The 18,617-nt window shown below is 41.3% G+C and overlaps 1 protein-coding gene across 2 annotated transcripts in view; it reads left to right on the forward strand.

The window, feature by feature from the left end:
• The first annotated feature begins 327 nt into the window (after positions 1-327).
• The window catches only part of RASGEF1A (RasGEF domain family member 1A), a 176,631-nt gene continuing 158,341 nt past the window's right edge, over positions 328-18,617 (forward strand). Inside the window, exon 1 of one of the 2 annotated variants that reach the window (XM_064464872.1) lies at positions 328-474. The gene's annotated coding sequence lies outside the window, so the exon portion shown is untranslated. The remainder of the gene's footprint in view (positions 475-18,617) is intronic. The other variant, XM_064464869.1, reaches the window with a different exon arrangement.

The following is an 18,617-nucleotide window of genomic DNA, read 5'->3' on the forward strand; positions in this document are numbered from 1 at the left end:
CCAGAGAGGTGATAATGTAATCGCCGAAATGCTGCGAAGTTGCTCTGGGCATAGACCGGAAAGCGGGCAGGAGTGGGGAGGCTCTGAAATCAGAGAGCGCATCACATATTAAAAAGTAACTTTTCGGCGGCGCGTTGCGAGGCTGAGCACCAGGCAGAGAAGGGGAGCACGCAGCCACATGGTATATTCCTGCCTCTGCCTCTCTCCTCTCTCCTTTGGTCCGTCTCTCCGGCTTTCTCTCCCACCTCCTCTCCCAGCGCTGCCTTCCCCTCTCCCCCTGCCGCAGGCTGCAGAATGGGACACGCTTGTTCCCCAGCCAGCCGGCAGCTGTCACACAGCGGAGGCAGCCAGCAGCCGGTGCAAAGAGTGAGCCTACTCTGTCATTTAGGATGACTCACTGGAATCTGGCATTAATTTCTCTTTTTCTGGTAGTGGACGGAGAACAACCAAAAAGCTACACTGGACTAGAGCAAGGTAAGAGATTTACAAGTCTTTTTTTTTTTTTTTTTTTTACCCTAAAGCCGCCCGACGCTTTGATGGTGCCAAGCTGTGTACAAAAGCTGGCACTGGAACTAATTCGGTGGGTGTCTGAACACCTGGCATTACATGCCACCAGTGTGCCTTTCTGGTGTTAACCCCGTGCGTGCCACCCAGCTACGCCCCGGGGGGAGAGACGGCAGGTCAAAATATAGCCTAGTGACTGCATTTTCTCCCCTTAATGCAACTTTTAGGGCAGCACTACCACCTGCTCCTGGGAATACAAGAAGCCTCTCAATATTGCTAAATGATCAGGCACGCTTTTTTGTTCTGCCGCTGGGAATATAGCGTGTCAGGCGTCCGTCACGGGCTCTGTGCGGATTCATTCCCACAGCAGTTGTTTCATCACTTTAATGAGTTGAAATTCCACAGTCCACAGAAACGCTTCCCTGTCATTTCCCCTCCCTCTGAGGGATTCTCGCAGCATCATATAGATATGATCCATTTTCAGGCTTTTCTAAAGTAGTGCTCACTGAAAGCACCAGGACAAGTCTGCTGAAGCACAGACAGCGCTGCACTACATATTCTGTCTCCATTCCTCTCTGTGCTTTTTCTGCTGTGAACCAAAAATTCAGCGCCGCATGAGGGTTTTTGCAAAGGCAGTACGTGTCTCTAGCACAGAAATGTAAAGTAAAGGGAGAAGCTGCTTCTCCCAATGCTGAAATCCTGGCAGAACTCCCTTCTTCCATTTTCTGAGGAGGTACAGTATTTCAAGGAGAGTTATCTAAGCAGGTTTCTGCTGGGGCTGATTGACAGTTTTTAGTTGTGATTTTAATGAAAAGATTTCACTGAACGTCTACAGCTTCATTTCTGTCAATCCAATGCTTTTTACCAAATGGCTTACTTCAGAGGGTGACACCTTTAAAAATTAACCCGGCATCCTGCTTTTATGAATCTGTAACCAGAGTATCAGACTAGCTCGTGCTCACTGCAGAACTGCACAACCGCACCTGTGGATCTTTAATGGTCTAACTGCAGCGAAGACATTTGGTTTGGTTTACGTGTTCTCTGTACTGGGAAAAGTGTTGAAATTTTAACTGGATGTGCCTATGTTTCTTATACGTTATACAGTATTCTGCAATATCTTACACATTCCTTATGTTCAGACCTCCTGTGTACTGGCAATCAGGCATTTAAGAGTTGACTTCTAAACGCACAAAGCACTGCCCTGACATTATTGCTATATTCAAAGACCATGACAGGTCCCCACACGGATCTCATCGACGGAGATGACCAAACAGGTATCAGCAGTTAACACCGAGCACCATTCGGCTTCCAGCTAGTCCCCGAGACCCAGTCTGTTGACCTAGCATGAACATTTTTGGAATTAACTCAAAGATGGCAGTAACAGACACTCCCCTTAGTTACTGTCCCTCCATGCAATCTTTTAAATAGATTAGGGGAAAACATTCTTATTTCAGAGGACCTAAAGGGCTTTGGTACGGAACTTCAGGCAGAGGTAGGACAACGGCTTGACATGTCAGCACGATTCTACCTCATTTTCCATTGCAATATGCTACATTTTTCCATTTGATAAACAAGGAAAGCATTTACCAGCATTATGCTTTAAGATTATTCCTAATCATTTGGAAAACTGCAAAGAAATTGGTAGATTTTTTTTCTGGTTTACCTTTTTTTCTTAGCATTTAGATATGATACCTGACTGCAAGGTTATCAGATTATTTCCAGGGAAACTAACTCTAAAGTGCAATTCAGACAACAGCTCATTGTGATTCTGTCTTTAAGCACTTGATAATATTCATACTACTTATTTTTAAATTACTAGCTATTTATTGTAAGCAAGCTCTTAGTCACTTGCTACTGTAGCATGTGTCATAGTCTCTGGGGTCTGAACAGCTATTTTTCAGCCTGTCTGGCTAACGTCTAGAATACAAAATTATCCTGTTCACAAGTTGAGTTTTTCTGTTTTGTTTTCCTCTCTTCAGAAACATCAGTATATTATCAGTTTTCATCAGTATGGCTCTTTTCAGACGGAATCTTCATCCATTTAAATGCAGACTATCTACTGTGATAAGTTTGTTGTAACTTGGCAACAAGAGCTAAAAAAAAAATCGAGTTACATCCATCACACATGCAAACCATGTATTGTGCTTCCCCATACTCAGCAAATTACACCTTTGAGATAAATTACATTCTAGACTTGTGGACCAGTGAGTTTAATATCATTAGCTGGGCTCTCCGGCTGTCCTAAATACAGAAGTCAAATACTGCAGGAAGCAGCTGCAAAGTCAGCACATGTGCAAGGAGCTGTTTGTAACGCAGAAACACATGCTTTAATGTGAAGCTTCTTTGTTGCAACATGGATTATTAAGGAAAAGCACGGCATTTAATATCACCATTGAAAAAAATGGTCTGGCTACGGTCCAGGTGATCAGACTTGTATGGGGTTATCACTGGCCTTTCTGTGAAGCTTCATTTCTGGTCTAATATTTTCACTAAAATAAACAAGCAGTTCCGATGCTATTCGGCTATGATCAGGCTCTTGGGTCATTCATTCCTCTACTGGTGAGCTGGGAAGACAGCAGGAGGTAAATTAGCCTCACTGCTAGAGAGCAGCTAGCACAGTTCTAGCTACTGTCCTACCTATCTTAGTCCAAACAGAGAATCCACTGTCAATGTAACTACATGCTCAAGGGGCATAAGACAACGCATAGCTGCCACGCAGGAAGCAGTAGGAAACATCCCTAAGACACAGAGATGCTCAACTCTAGAGCTCTGATTGAGTCTAAAAAGATTAAACCAGCCACAAACCAGCTAACTGGAGTCAGGCAGCTGCTTTGACGTGTGGCCGGGGATTCCCTCAGCTCTGATTTCATGTCCCTCTTGGCAGTTCACCTCCACAAACTGAAGTCAGGAGAGGCAGAAGTTTTGCTGTGATTAGTTAAGTGGATTTAGTCTTATAACTGATTTCATTCAGAAAAGATGAAGGTCCAGCCAAGTCCTTCAGCTCAAAAAATCAGCTTAAACAGAAATTTTTTTCACTTCAGTTCTCACTTATTTCTGTAGATTTAATTTGAAAGTAAAACCCCATCCAAAGACGAAGAGCTCTAATCAAATCAACAAGGTTTAACACATCAAGAACATACCAGCTCTTGATAAGACCCTCTAGAAAGGTATCAAATGCTTCCCAACTACTCGATAAGCCATAGTGCCCTCCACCTAGGCATGCAAAGATGGGTAAAATTTCGTTCCCCATTGGAACAAGCACACTAAGCCACTTCCACGGTTCACTATTAACTTCACTGTAGCTCAGGCAGCTGTAGCTCTATTCATTGCACACTGAAGAGAGTCCAGATAACCTCCTCCTCATTGCACAGTACTTTGTTACAAGGTAAACATACAGTACCCACAGGTAAGATTTTGAACAGTTATATTAATCATCATTAAAATGGTATTTTAAGTTGAACTGTACACGGGCACTAGTTTTAGAACAGGGGACGTTTTGCACCCTTGATATATTGCTTTCCAGGAATTTCTTGTAACATAGTCTCACCAGCTAAGATCAAATCTAATCTTAGTCTAAGACCGAGGATGTTCATAGGGACGGAAGTAAGGCATGCACGCTATGCAAAATGGGCATCCAGCCCTTAGGATCAGACATTACCTTTTGATGAGACCATTTTTCTTTCCTCAGAGTAAAGAAACCTTGGTTTCAGACACCCTGTAGATTAGGGATGAACCCATCTGTTGGAGAGGTACTATTGCTTTCTTTGCCTTCAGTTTTTGTATTCCTCAACAAATTTGGCCACGCTCTCGTAGCATTTTCAGTCCAATAGAATTTGAACCTTTGACCACCTACAACAGTGAAGAGTGCAACCAACTGAACCATAAAGGATTACATAAGCAATGTGTGGTGTATCTTAGGACACAGGTGTGAAAGTAGTGTAAGAACCTAGTATAACTACAAGGTAACATATCCGTTTAAATCACAACCGAGTTTTAACAGACTCTTCTTTAAAATAAATCCAGCAACTTGCAGTTTCTACTTAATTATTTTGTTAGGACTAATTCCTTTTCCTTTAAAATCACTATTACTTATTTATTTATTCCAAACAGTGTTCCGTATTTTCTCCCAGATAAAACACAGATGGTGCAGTTTCCAAGGCACCATTTTAGTTCTTTCTCGCTCAAGCAAAATAAAAACAATATTGTGTTCACTACAGTGTAGCTTCTCCCATACTTGAGTTTTGTCATATAATTTGGACTTGTGAAAACTGATGTCTTTCAACTAATGAAACAACAGAAAAATACTCCTCATTCATTTCATTAACACGTGAAAAGCCTTTTTACTCAATATCATCTTGCTTGTTTGTTTTCCTTTGATTGTAATTCAAATTTCCAAAGCCATGAGGAAATTACGTATGCTAGGCATGTATTCTTAGTTTTTGAGGCGAGATATTGGCTAGTTCAGGAATGCTGCGTTAAAGAGTAAACTACCAACCAACAGTTCAGAGGGGAACATTTCTGAGAGCAGAGAGTACGTTCCATAGAGGAGTTGCAGTGGCTGACACATCTGAAATTGATCTTAGACATAATCTGAATTTTTGGCTATACTCAATAAGCTCCATGCAGCTTTTCCTTCCTCTATCTCCTTGCGCCTTTCCCAACCTTGTCATGTTAATGGTGTGTGTTTGAGAAAAATGTTCTTATTCCTGAGGGCTCCAGCAACATTGGCTGAAGTTTAATGAGGTGTGTGTCATCCAAGTGATTCATAGGTTACACAGAGGACAACACCAATGACCACAGGGTGAAGCAACCAGAGCAAAAGCCATCCAGGAGCAGGTTTTACTAATACAATTACCAAGATTGTTGATTTATAAGGAAGCTTGTAGCCACACACTACTTGAAACCATATAGCAAAGGATGAATTGGCATGCTGCAGAGACACTGGAATTTTACAGGACAAGTCCAGTGCATCAAGACATACACAGGCACAAACAAAGTGCATGGTGGAAACACCAAATGAGATACGTACCTCTGTTACAGACTTCTTTCTACCTTTTACAATGAAAAGACTCAAGTTTTTTCTAGTTCCTAAACATTAAAAGTCCTGTAATGAAATTTAAAAAGATAAACCCCTCAAAAATCATATGAACCTGTGTGCTGTGTACATACATGTGCATGTATGACACCATAATGGTTCCAGATGCTAAAGAAGAAAAAAACCACTCCCAAACCAGAAATAAAACTGCAGCTTCACAAATCAGCATCTGATCATCTTTGAAGCAAGATTGTAGGCAGAAATAATAAATTTAAATAGACATCCTCACATAAATAGAAAAGAACATGGAAGCTTTGAGCAGACTAGCCTTTCTTCAGCTCCTAAAGCACCTACAAACTCTGCCTTGCTTACAAGCACGTCCTCACAACTTTACCACCACCGCTATATCATGTCGACTATATTGAACGTACAGTTAACTAGAGATTATCCCATAAAACTCCAGGACACAGTTAGGGTCATAAAGCACATAAGACCCCGCCTTGCCAGGGCCCAGTTCAGGTTTACTTCCCGGGGACACCACTGCTGTGGCCTGCAGCACAGCGATGCCAGATCCCGCTGGGAGGCACCAGGGACCGAGCATACCCCACCTACCGCCCTTGGAGGCCGGGCCAGAACAGAACTGGGAACTGACAAACGTATTAGGCAAAAAACCAAAAGGCAACCTCTAGTTACCAGGAACTGCAGGAAGCATCTACTACATTATAGTAGTTAACTTCACTATAGCTGGTAACTGATTTGAAAGGAAATGGTACAGAAAGCCATGCACTTCTAAGAAAGCCAGATAATTCTACAGCTAGTTTCTTCACCAGGGACATGGAGGAAAGAGTTAATTAAAACTGTTATCTGAGGTCTGAAATATTAACCTGACAGTCCTGTTTATTTTTTGTGAAACAGCTTTAACGATGCTATTTATGCCTTTACATTTTTTCTCACTGCTTTACTCACTGTCCTCTGTTGCCACTAGTATTATTACACTTCCAGTATTAGTAGTAAAACAATTACTGAGCCTCTCTGCTGTTTAATGGGTTTAAAACCTCAGGAGTTGAAAATAATTAAGTTGGTTATTTGTGCTTGCAACGAAGTTTGATATTTGATGAAAAAAGAAAAAACTAAAAGAAAATTCAATAAATATTAAAGCCAGATGGGACCACTGAATAATTGAGTCTGACTTCCAGCATCTCTCAGTAACCCTGTAATTTCATCCTATTTTACCTGTGTCAAGCCTAGTACCTTGTATAGGTAAGTCCATTGTTATAAAAATACATTCAGATCTTAAAAATGGTAATACAGGCTGCAAGTCCAGGACCTTACAGCTGCTGATCACAGCAGAGTGGAATCGTTCTCTTCTGCCCCCTGCACAAAGCTCAAACCAGCTACCCTAAAGCCCCTGCCTTGCATCACATTCACCCTGTCTAGGCAAGGCAATTTAATCTCAAAATGCATCGCTCGCAGAAAGCTAAGAGAAACTTAAAAAGGAAGGGGAAAGTGATTAGAGAACATGAGCTTGGAATCAGTGCAGATGACAGGCACTTCTACCACTTGCTATTAAAAAAAAGTTATTAATAATTCCAGAAGTCTCAAGAGAATTACCACATCACCACACTATTAATTTTTTTCCCCTGCCTGAATAATTCACTTTTTCTTCAGCATACTGTTCCTAGATACCACAATGAGAAAAGAGGAAAATATGCTTAGTTTAACATTAATCAACAGTATCAGTGCTGCACCTCAGAAGTTAAACATAAATGTTAACTCTCATTGTGCACTTCCTTACAATGGGAGTGTATAGAGTTCTCTGGTGCCAAATGCATACATACCATAAAGGATTCAAAAAATGAAAGGACTGCTTTTAGGCAGTAGGAGAAAACAGGACCAGGAGAGACTAATACCCCTGGTGCAGCGTTATGGTAGGAGTTACTGACAGTTCCCTCAGCCTTTCTCTGCGCTCCTTACTGCCGACAGAAAAACCTGTTTGCAGCATTGCTTCTGCTAACGACTGAAATGAACACAGCTGAAGGAGAAAGGGGGAGAGAGAGTGTGCTGGAAAATGAAGGAAAGGAATGAGAGGGAAGGAAACAGGGAAAAGAAAAGTATTTGCTCCCCTCCTTTACTCTCAACATTTCCCACCATTATAGTGCATTTAGGGAAGTATCAGTAAAGAAACCAGGATTAAGACACAAACGGATAGAAAAGAAAAAGAAAACAAATACAAATGGAGTTAAATAAAGTGGCAAATAGAATATATAGGTGGTGTTACAGATGTCATCTCCCCTAAACCCAGGGCTGTCCTACGGTCCGTGCTGTGGGTGGGAAATAGAACAAACGTCTTCAGAGATCCAAACCTTCCAGCAAGACACCCGCACCCTCAGCTCACAGCCCTTGTGCAATGGCTGCTGGGGCGGGGGTGCGGGCATGGGGCTTGCTGGTATTAGGGAGCAGATACCACAGCAGAAGAGGGCTGTCATTATGACAGTAGTTTATAGTACATTACAAAATCAATTCAGCATCTTTCTTAGTCTTGTCAGTCATCGTTCTGAAGGCACTGCAGGGCAAATGGATTTTCTCTGCGGCAGTGGGATAAGGAACATGATTTCTGAACCTTCTCATGGACTGTTCAATATCCATAAAGTTGTCAGGTCAGCTGAATCCATGCTGCCTTTTGCCTCCCGCTGCCAAGACGCGAGGGTGGGCTTCCAGAAGGAGCAGAGTTTTATAGATTGTGGAGGCATGGGACAGTGGGTTTTGTGATGCACAAAAGAAAGGACGGACCCAGGAACAACCACTGAAATACAAAGAACATGGTGCGAACATCTTAATAATGAAGGGAAGAAATGTGGGTCCTAATATATCTCTAGTATAAAAGTTGAAACCTGTAGAACTAAATAGGGATTTGATTTTCACCTGTTGTGACTCAGAGCCATGCTAAATCATGACCACCTCTTTTCCCTGAACATCTTAAATGTGCAAGAGCCAAGCCTTCTACACCAGTTAACCTGCTGGGGATGGGAAATTCTGTGATACTAACCGAGCATTTCAAGTAAGGAAAACCACAAGAGAAGTCAATAGAAAAACAACCCAATATGTATTATTTAATCTATCATCAATCTATAGTTGTTAAATAACAGCATTGTTTTTACCTTCAGATCTGTAGTGTTAACTCACAGCAACTAATATCTCATTCATATCCCGCTTCTTGATATGTTTTGACAGCCAGAAAATTGTTCCTTTGCCTGAACTTAGGAAAGAATTTATTTTCTGAGGTGAAAATGTAAATATAACAAGACACAGCAGAAATAGCCCAGTTCTCCTCTGGTAAATACGACTATCAGGGGTACATAGATTCAGTCCTCTTCCGGAAACCCACAGTCACACAAATTTCTGAGTATTAAACTACTTAGAGGATAGGGCCTAATGTTGCTTTTAAAAGTTATTACTAACTGTTAAGGCAGCACACAGGGGACAGGCATAGAAGGGACGGGAATAATAAACCAACTTTTTCAAATTGCAGATGGTGTGAGAATTGTCCCAGAGAGGGGGTGAAAAAAGTGAGGAAACAAAGTTTAAGGTTCCCTGCTCTGGCATGCAGACTGATGTCCTGCAAGTGGAATCTCAGCCTTCTGCACTCAGTCCTGTCTAATTATATTTCATGTAAATACAGTGTTTTCATCACCCACCCCTTGCTTCTGATCATTGTTTAGGGTCTGACTCTGAAAACAACCAGCTCTTTCCTAGGCCTCTGTGAATATAAATAACCAAACATCTCCAATAAGCCAGGCAGCAGCTGACCCCAGGGTTTTAAAGGTCAATAATTTCTTTTTAAAAAAAATCAATATATTTGTAACTACTAGTAAAAGCTTCCAGCCAAAACTATGTGCTTAAATAGACAATCCAATGGGGCTTTTTTTCTGAGCCACATGAATTTTAACAATGCTCACACTTGTCAGTTTTCAGATTGTCAGAAACCTTTTATAAGGTCTTTTATAAGGGATGGGGACTTCTGAAGATTAATTCTGCTCCTTTCCAGGAAGCCACCGCTTCATCATCCCCCATTCACAGCCTATGATGCACAATGGCTACTATTCAACAGCGACAACTCGGGTATGTTAGAACAGGAAAAGTGTGTAGGCAAGAGGCAAACAATGGCCTTTCGCTGTGTCAAAGGGAAGCAGGCATGGTGTTGTGCTTAGCTCCCTTGAAAGGAGCACTCGCTTTCTTTCAGCTCACTCTCTTCTCCAGCTGTTGCTGCGAGAATCATCACTGTTTTAAAAAAAGAAGGGGTTGTCTGTGATCCAAGAAAAATGGTTGAAGATAAATCCCCCCCCCCCGCCCCCTTCTTGTATAAATGTTTGGGCAATCAATAAGGATGCAAGTGAATGAAATCGCTTGCCTTTCCCAGAAACTGTTTGTTTAGTTCGTTAAGATGTATTTAACTTCTTATTTTTAGGCCTAAACTTTCACGTTGTAACGAGAGATACTCAAGCGGGCGTGAATACTAGCATTCAAAATAGGCATGATTGGGAAATGTATTTGATTGAAAGGAATTCAGATATTTTGATTTCCCCGTGTGCTCCATCCCTTGCTGTGACCACAAGCAGCAATAAACCATGATAACCGCTGCCTAAACAAAACCTTAAAGGAAAGGATACAGCAGGATACACCTCATGCAAGTAAGAGAAGCCTACATGAAAACAGCTGTAAGAGTTGGTTTTTAGACACCAAGGCAAGCCTCAGATATTCCCTTGTAAGAGGGGGCTCACAGAAAATAGGCTAGGGAGTAATACAGGCCCCACAGGAGCTTAGTTTCCTAAAATTAGGTCAGCACTGGTATAAAATTAGATTCAGTGTTCTGCTGACCGAACCGAAAAGAGGAGGAATGATTTTTAATCAAGAATTTTTGAGGGTAATGATACATCTTGCTGGAAGTCTCCAAGTATGGGCCACAGACTCACACAGTGGTTAGCTCCTTCCTCTTGCCAACATCTACTAACGCTCATTGGAAGCCAGAGCACAAATGAGAACTTGTAAATTAACTATGAGAGCCAAATTGTTGGAATTCAAAACATGCAGCACTATTTAGACAAATGATTACACTTTATACTTAAAGGGCATTCAGTATAAGACTTAGTTATCTACTATAATTAATTTCTTGATTAAATTGCTAGATGAAATTTTTGGTTGTGGGGAGGAAAAAGAAAAGGAAAAAAAACAACACACAAACCCAAAACCTACTTCACAATTCAAACCATCCAAACATTCAAAATACATTGGTGGAGACTGCAATTATAAAAAAAAGTATGATGTAGCAACCTGGGAACATTCTAAACAATGATCTTGAACAATAGTTTTCTAAAATCAATTCTGACTGTCTATGGTCAATGCAGTATCTCCGAGGCTTAGAAACCACACTCTGGGGAGAAGGAAATGGTGCTTTCTAGTAATGAATGAACTGACCTTTACTTAGAGAATCATCTGAGCAAAAGGACTAGGCCGAGCAGTGAGAAAGCAGGCTCTACAAAAACCAACTCTCATTACTACCTTCTCAGTTTTTTGGGACTATTTCAAAATATTTTCTTATAAACTTGTTTGAACAACAGTAAGTATCATTCTAAATTGAGGTAAACTGTATAGCTACCGACCCTACAGCAGTCACCTCCCCTGTGGATCCCTCTCCAGAGAGCTGGGTGTGTGGACTGACGGAGGGAGACCCTGCTGACCGCAGCCAGCATAGGCAGCCATGCAAAAAGACGTCCTGAGAAGCATCGACTGCACAAACAGCACAGGAAAGCCCTTTTAGGGATTGCAGCAATGTGTAAGGATGCTGGGAACTGCCAAGAACTTTATAGAACAGATTTGGACAACTCTGGGACAGAGTTTCCCTGTGTACCTGGGGAGTAGGCTAATTAGTGCAACCTAGGACTTCGTTGGTTTGCAGACATAGTTATGCCAGAAGCTCAGCATAAAATAATCCAGCCTGAACCTACCACAGACCTGGACAAAAATATTGTCCCGTTCCTTCAGCCTCATGGTGTGGCAACAGAAAGCCCTATCCAGTATAAAATTCTATAAATCATCTCCCCCAGGCCATCTAACATTGATACAGGTTCATGGTTAATAAAGGAGAGGTTGGGAAATAAGCAGCCACTGGCCCGGAGCATCGTGGGATGGAGATTTTTAATACTGTTCTGAGGACTCTCTAGCTGGAACTGAAAATTGCAGAGTCTCCTACTCCTTCACTCTGCAGAGCTTGTGCAGCACATCAGAAGAAGGTTTATGATCACCCGTGTGGGAGGCACTAATGCGATACTTAAGAACTGCGCTTTGAAGAGGTCTGGCTTTTTGCAACTAGAGAAACACGCACCTTCTTTCATACGATCACTGGCTAGGAACTTTGTTCCCAGCCAGGTCTCTGCTGGGATGCAGAGTTATGGAGGAACTCGTCCATCCTGTCCTGCCATAGCTTTTGATGTTTTACCATACAACTTAAAAGCCAAATGAATAATCACATTTCCTTAGGGCTCTCCAGTGGCGGTACAATAGGCACTTGCAATGCTGATGCCTTTGAGCTACCGCAACAACCTTCGTGTGCAGGCTTCTACCCTGCTGTGCTCCAGATAGCGTCTGTAAAACCAAAACCAAGCATTTACTTGGAGTCCCTTTCCTCTATAAGTGACAAGGGACACCATAACCGATCCATACAATGAAGCAGCACTCCCAGGAAGAGCATCATATGTATGTGCATTTATTGCACATGTGGCAGTCTTAATGAGTGATGAATTGCTAATATGCATGCTGTCTGGTGACAAACTGCTGCGAAGCATATTGTTCTCATACGTGCTGGGGATCTGAAGTGCCAGTTGTGCTTATTTTCTAAAACTTCTTGGACGAAGGGCTTGCCAATCTGCATGTGGTGTTTTGTGGCTGATTAATTTTATAGATTGTGCTAGGTAAGAACTCCCTGACTAGCTGAATCCAATACCAATTTTAATCAAACACTAGTTGCTTGCTAATTTGGAGACACAGGGTGCCGCTTTATTGGTTTCCGTAGATTGCTTGCTCTCCCTATACATAAATAGTTCAGAGAAACCTTCTGGCATACCTGTTTCATTCCAGAAGATTGGACCTACACATGTTTTTAACCGCAAGCCTCATGGTTTCATACAAGACGTAATTTAAGAATGGTGGAGCTAATTGATATATACTCATATTTTTGTAACTTTCTAACATGATAGCAGCTGGAAAAACAAAGTTCAAATTGAAAACAACTTGCAAACTGAAACATAACACAAAATCCAAGCATGACAAAAATCAGCTATTACTCGTCACATGGACGGCTGACCAGGTCCTGGAGAGTCACAAACAATCCTGTCCCGCAAGCGGTCGGCACATGTCACAAAGGAGACACGGATCTGTGCCTAACCCTCCAAGGAGCCGTGGAACTGAATAAGGATTTGTAGGTGGCTCTGTTTCAGTATCATGTTCAACAAAGAACACTCTGTGGGTTCCTGGGTCTGCTCCCTTTCTGTAATCTCCGTTCTTCTGTAATCTCATTGTGAAAGTCAACAAAAGCAGCTTCTGTGCCCCTGTTCGCAGTATGCTAACAGTAACTACGTGAATCCTGTGAATCTCCACAAGACATTCTCCACAGGATAGTTTCCTTTTGCCATCTGATGCAGCATGTCTGTGCCCAGGCTCGTCTGAAGGTGTCTGGCCTTCAAATCTTGCAGTAACTGCACTGGGAAAAAGTTATTTTAATTCTGTTTTTAAATTCAGAATTATTCTCCCTATATGGTCTGCACATGACAAGCCCAGAGATTCTTTTAAATTCAGGGTTTTATCCTCTTGCATTTACAAATCTGTAAAAAACTGACAAGTTGGGGCGGGGGCTTGTTTGTGTTTTAATGTTTGCTACTTTTTCCCGGACGGCATGTTATACATCAAAGACAGAGACAGTTAGCTTCTCCGAGGGGGCGGGTGTGTGTGTTTGTTTTTGTTGGTGTTTTTAAGTTAGGCTGCCCACTGAGGACACACACATTCTGGAGCTTCTGAAGTAGAAAAAAGCAGTTTCAATCCAGGACATTGAAGATTTTGGAAAGCGTGGAGACTACACAACACAAACCAACGCTTATTTTTATGGCTAAGGCAGGCTTTGCTAACCAGCTTAACTAAGCAGCTGCATGACAAATTTGCCAGAATCACCTTCTGGCAAGTCATAGTGGGTGGAAGGTCCAGAAGGAGTACTGACAAGCACTGAGAAGCTGCGAAGTCAGTGTTGTTTCACAGACACTGAACGGCTTCATCTAGCACCTAGAGAACCACCTCTGCTATCTAGAGAACCATGAGAAAACGGACAAAACAAACAAAAACGAAAAAGGTAAAACCACACTTTAACCACAGACAGTTTTAGTTATTTTCCTTAACACTGGATATTCAATAGCAGCCTTGCAATAAAACTGAAAAACTCGGAAAACCCTACCAACAGCAGACTTATTTCATTGATGAGTCCTGTAGAAAGAAACAGGGAAAAGTCCTCGTGCTCATTAAAACTGACAGATATAGCTCATTAATGAGGCTATACGGCCTCCCACAAAATTACAATTTCCCAAATTCTATGACTTTCTGTAAGGAAGTAATACTTCATATATATGTATATGAATCATTAATGTTTTACAGACCATGACAATGTTTTAGAAACATTAGCTGATCTTCCCTGACAACTCCCACGAGACAATGTTTGAATTTATTTAAAAAAAAAACTCCAAGTGACTGAATATTAACTAGCCTATTTCATATGTTTATCTGGTGAGGAAGGATGATGAGGCAGCGGGACATGCCAACCTTCCTTATATAGGTCCCATTTTGTGTTCACACCGATGGGCCATCTACCAGCATCTCCTTAGTGACCTCGCTCAGACCGACAACAAAGGCAGCATCTAGCACGTATCAGCCTGAGGATCCGATAGCTCTGTTCTTATTCTTGAAGGCAACACTGTGGACCTCAGGAAGCTTCATGATGGCACAGTAGCCAATATATTTTTTTAAAGGCAATAAAAATAAACACCAAAAGTCCTTACGTGCAATGAATAATTTGGCTGTGCCTGTTGGTACAGTGGACTGGAACTGTAGGATGGCTTCATCTCTTACATCCTTGGTACATCTGCAAAATGCCCTGGCCAAAACCAGCTTCAGATCAGCCACAGTCTGTCCTTTGGAATTCTGAGGTCCTTTGACCCTCAGAACAACCCCTGAGAGTCCTCACAGATGCTTAACTTCAGAACATCTTTTGAAATGGGAAACAACTGGATAGGAGCAATACAAATCCTATATTTTCAATCAGATTTTTTTAAAAATTCTGATACATGGAGCTAAATTCCCTGCAGAACTAGAGGAAGCTGATCCCATTGATTCCCCAGTCCAGACCTTGCTAGAAGCTGCTTTTCACCTGCCACCTCCTTAGCCAGCTCAGGACTCTAGTCTTCCCTTGTGCACATGCCAGTCAGAGAACCAGAGGAGCTGTACTTAAACGTTACATACACCAAGGTCTTCAAATGGGTGCTCTTTAGAAATACCCATAAAAGAAATATTTAGCTCAGAGGGATCTTTTGACACCACTCCTGTGAAGTCACCTGGACTTTGGCAGTTTACCAGTGACGCAGCAGCCTAACGCGCGCAGGAGGGACGGCACGGAGTCTCCAATGCAAAGGTTGTGCCGGCCTGTAAGACTGACCATAGGGTTTGCTTTGGTTTTTTTTTTTTTTTTTACTAAGTTGTACTAGGACTGCTGTAAAGGATCGCAGGCTCAGAGAGGGTCAAATCCAGTGCTTTCAAATGGGGTCGTTCTGTCATGCCTATATTTTTCTTTAAAAGCACAGCTACAGAATCAAGTCATCAAGCTAATGTGTATTTGCTGGCTTTATCTAAGCACTTGTAACACATGCATTGGCTGTGATAAGCCAATTAGACTCTTTTGAGACCTGATACCATCTGTTCAAGAAATCCTGGCAGTCCAGCAGGTATTAGTCTCTCAGTCCCGCAGTGGGTTTCACGTTTTACCACTCAGTACTCACAATTACCCTCCCAGGTGCCAGAACGGAAAAGAAAATGAAGATAAAAGCTTTAGTTATTACCTATTGTGAAAAGACAAAACATGCATTTGTGTATGTGCGAAGTCGGTTCTTGCATTTTCACACTCACCGCACTTCTGATTTTACCTTGAATGGATGTAGGTTTTCAGTTGCCATAGCAACTATATTAACAAATAGCAGCATAGACTTTACACGAATGATGTGATTATCAGGACTTGGGGATAGACTAACTGGTTTTTATGAGCTTTTTTCTCCCTCCCTAAAATGCATGCTTATTAGCTAACATAAATCCATCACTTTTGCTTTTCCTTATTGCATACTTGCCATTTCATAACAGGAAAGGTTTTTGTTTAAGAGGATATACCTATATCAAGAGCCTCTAAATTTGATGTACATTATCGTTGGTATCTGAGGAAGGCATCACATGATTGCAGCATTCTTTAAAAGGCATAAACTGATTTGCCTTAATGCTTTTCTCCATGAGCTAACTGGGGAACTATAAATACAGTTCCTGTCTTCAGGATTACTTAGCATTTTTGCTCTGAATGGGGGGAAAAAAAAGGCAAGGAAAAAGATAATCTTCTGAGACAGATGGAAAGGGGGAGAGGATGTTCTGTGCATCATCCAAAAATTAATGATGAATCTGTTGGTTCCTTTAAAATCTTTACAGATTTATAAAGGCTAAATTACGCAGACTTCAACACCTGAACATTTCCATTTCATGGTTTTTGTGGTTCATATGTATTTCTTGAATAAATTACTGACAGTCCACTGAATTAAATATTAACTTTGGCAGATTTTCCTTCTAGAGAGAGCAAAATTTAATTTTAGCTGAAGTATAATAGCAATAACAGTTTGTACTTTTCTAGTCCCTTCCATCTTCATACTTCAAAGCACTTCAAATATTAGGGAAAACTATTAATTTGAAATATGGCCGCATTTTAAAGATAAAGAAACTAAGATCCCCTTGCAAAGGGACAGGAAAAGTCTGGGGTATGATAAGCCATAGATCATGGTTAGCGTGAAGAGGTGATTAACTATTCTCGACACCTAAGCGTTTACTCAGCTTTCTATCCATCGAATAAGACAGATGAAGTTTCCCAAACAATGTCATTTAATAAGCAAAGAATGTATGGATCTATTTAAATACAAACACAGTGGATGTGTACAGACACTTGCTTAAAAAAATAAAATCAAACCACAAACAAAACCAACGAACTCAGCCAGCTGAAGAATAATTTTTAATTCATCTCATCTCTCATCTCCTTTGCCAAAGCAGTGACTTACCTCCTGCACTAAATTTGCTTTCCGCTTCACACAGGTATTATATGAGCTCAAAAAATGGCTTTCTTCCAAACTCTTAACTAGCACCATGTCAAAAACTGCTCAGCAGAAATGCACTCTCATGACAGCCGGCAGCCAACATTTTAGATCGTTACAAAAGCCACGTACAGCGGTGTTTCCACTCCACTGTCCATTCCTACCTGAGGGAGGTACTAAAGTCCTGAGATAAGATTGTGCAGAAGATTCGTACAGCAGGTAAATTAGATTAAATCCTTTAACTTCTGTTTCTCCTTATTTGTATCAAACAAATGAGCCTTCTGTTTAGCTAAAATGGACTGCTATTATCTGGGGAGAGGGTAAGGCACTACTCTCTCTACCCACAATTTCATTTTACCTCGGCAATAAATCCTGTTTCCATTTGGCATCTTTCATCCATATCTGCTTGGTGTGATAAAATTAACAAGCCATAGATCAACTTGTATTCAACTATTTAAGCCCACTCTTCTCCTTTTCCCACAAACACTGCAAAACCAAGGTGAAACAGGCGCTGCTAGGAAGACTTATTTCTAAGTGTTTTGTCCTTCCCTCCCCTATCAGCTTCCCAAATCTCTGTAAAGGGTTAGAAAGATTAGCTTTAACTTTCTGGCAATTTTAGCAGCAAGTATTCATTGCCAGCAAATACCAAGTGCGCCACCAGGGCAAATTTCCTTTCTTTGCAAGTCATATCACCTTCCTACGATAAGCAGGTGCTTATTTCACCTACCTTTAAAGCTGACTGAGCTCTTTATACCTTTTTCTATGTCTGTGGCAGGTAGCACCTTGGAGAGCCTGCACCAGCCAGTCAGGCTCCGTGCTTCTTTCCATAGGGAGTTCTCTCCCAATACAGTCTAATTATGCCTAAAACATTTATAGAACAGCTTCCATTTTAAAAATAGCTCACAAGCCTTATATACCAGGGAGTGGATTCACTTCACCTACCCCAGGCAGACCGCACAGCCATTTGACAGCTCTCAACACTATCACAAATATACATTTTCAGGAATGCTGTGAAGGGAAAAAATATATCCACTTAACACTTCAGGGAAAATTTAGGTAGATATATACTATGCTATGACTGCATAGGATGGGGTGATATTACAACTCTAGGATTCAAAACCACCAAGGGTTTAAAAACTATCAAATGGATCTTCAATGTCCATTAGCTTATGCAGTATTGATTTTACATCTTATTAACAGTAGCTTTCACAGGCTAGCATTCTTCACCAGCATTACTATAAGATTTTATTTTTTTGTTTAAAGAAATTGTCAGTTTTGGTAAGACATTTAATTAGAAAAGGTTGATGTTTTTTTCCAGTCGAGAATAAACGTTGTGTTTTAAAACAGAAAAGGCTCCACAACATTTACTAGCCCAGGGTATCTCTGTGGGATAGGCAAGTCCCTATTTCAAAAGTTTAAGAACTATTTTTTAAAAGTACAATTTCTGTTTTCAGGAAAGTTCTCTTTATAAGATGACAAGTGAGAGACGTTTATTGCCAGTGCCTATCTTCTGCTTGGTTCAGGTTCAACAGTGGCGTGCGCCACATGCAAAAGCTTTCCCAGGGTTTCCTAGGAGGAGTTCTAGATGCTACATAGGCTTGTTTGGGGAAGGGCTGAGATAATTTTGGGGTGGTATAGCTGGAGGTTTTTCCTTC

This window comes from Phalacrocorax carbo, chromosome 13 (assembly GCF_963921805.1).
Source record: "Phalacrocorax carbo chromosome 13, bPhaCar2.1, whole genome shotgun sequence".
Classification (NCBI taxonomy): domain Eukaryota; kingdom Metazoa; phylum Chordata; class Aves; order Suliformes; family Phalacrocoracidae; genus Phalacrocorax; species Phalacrocorax carbo.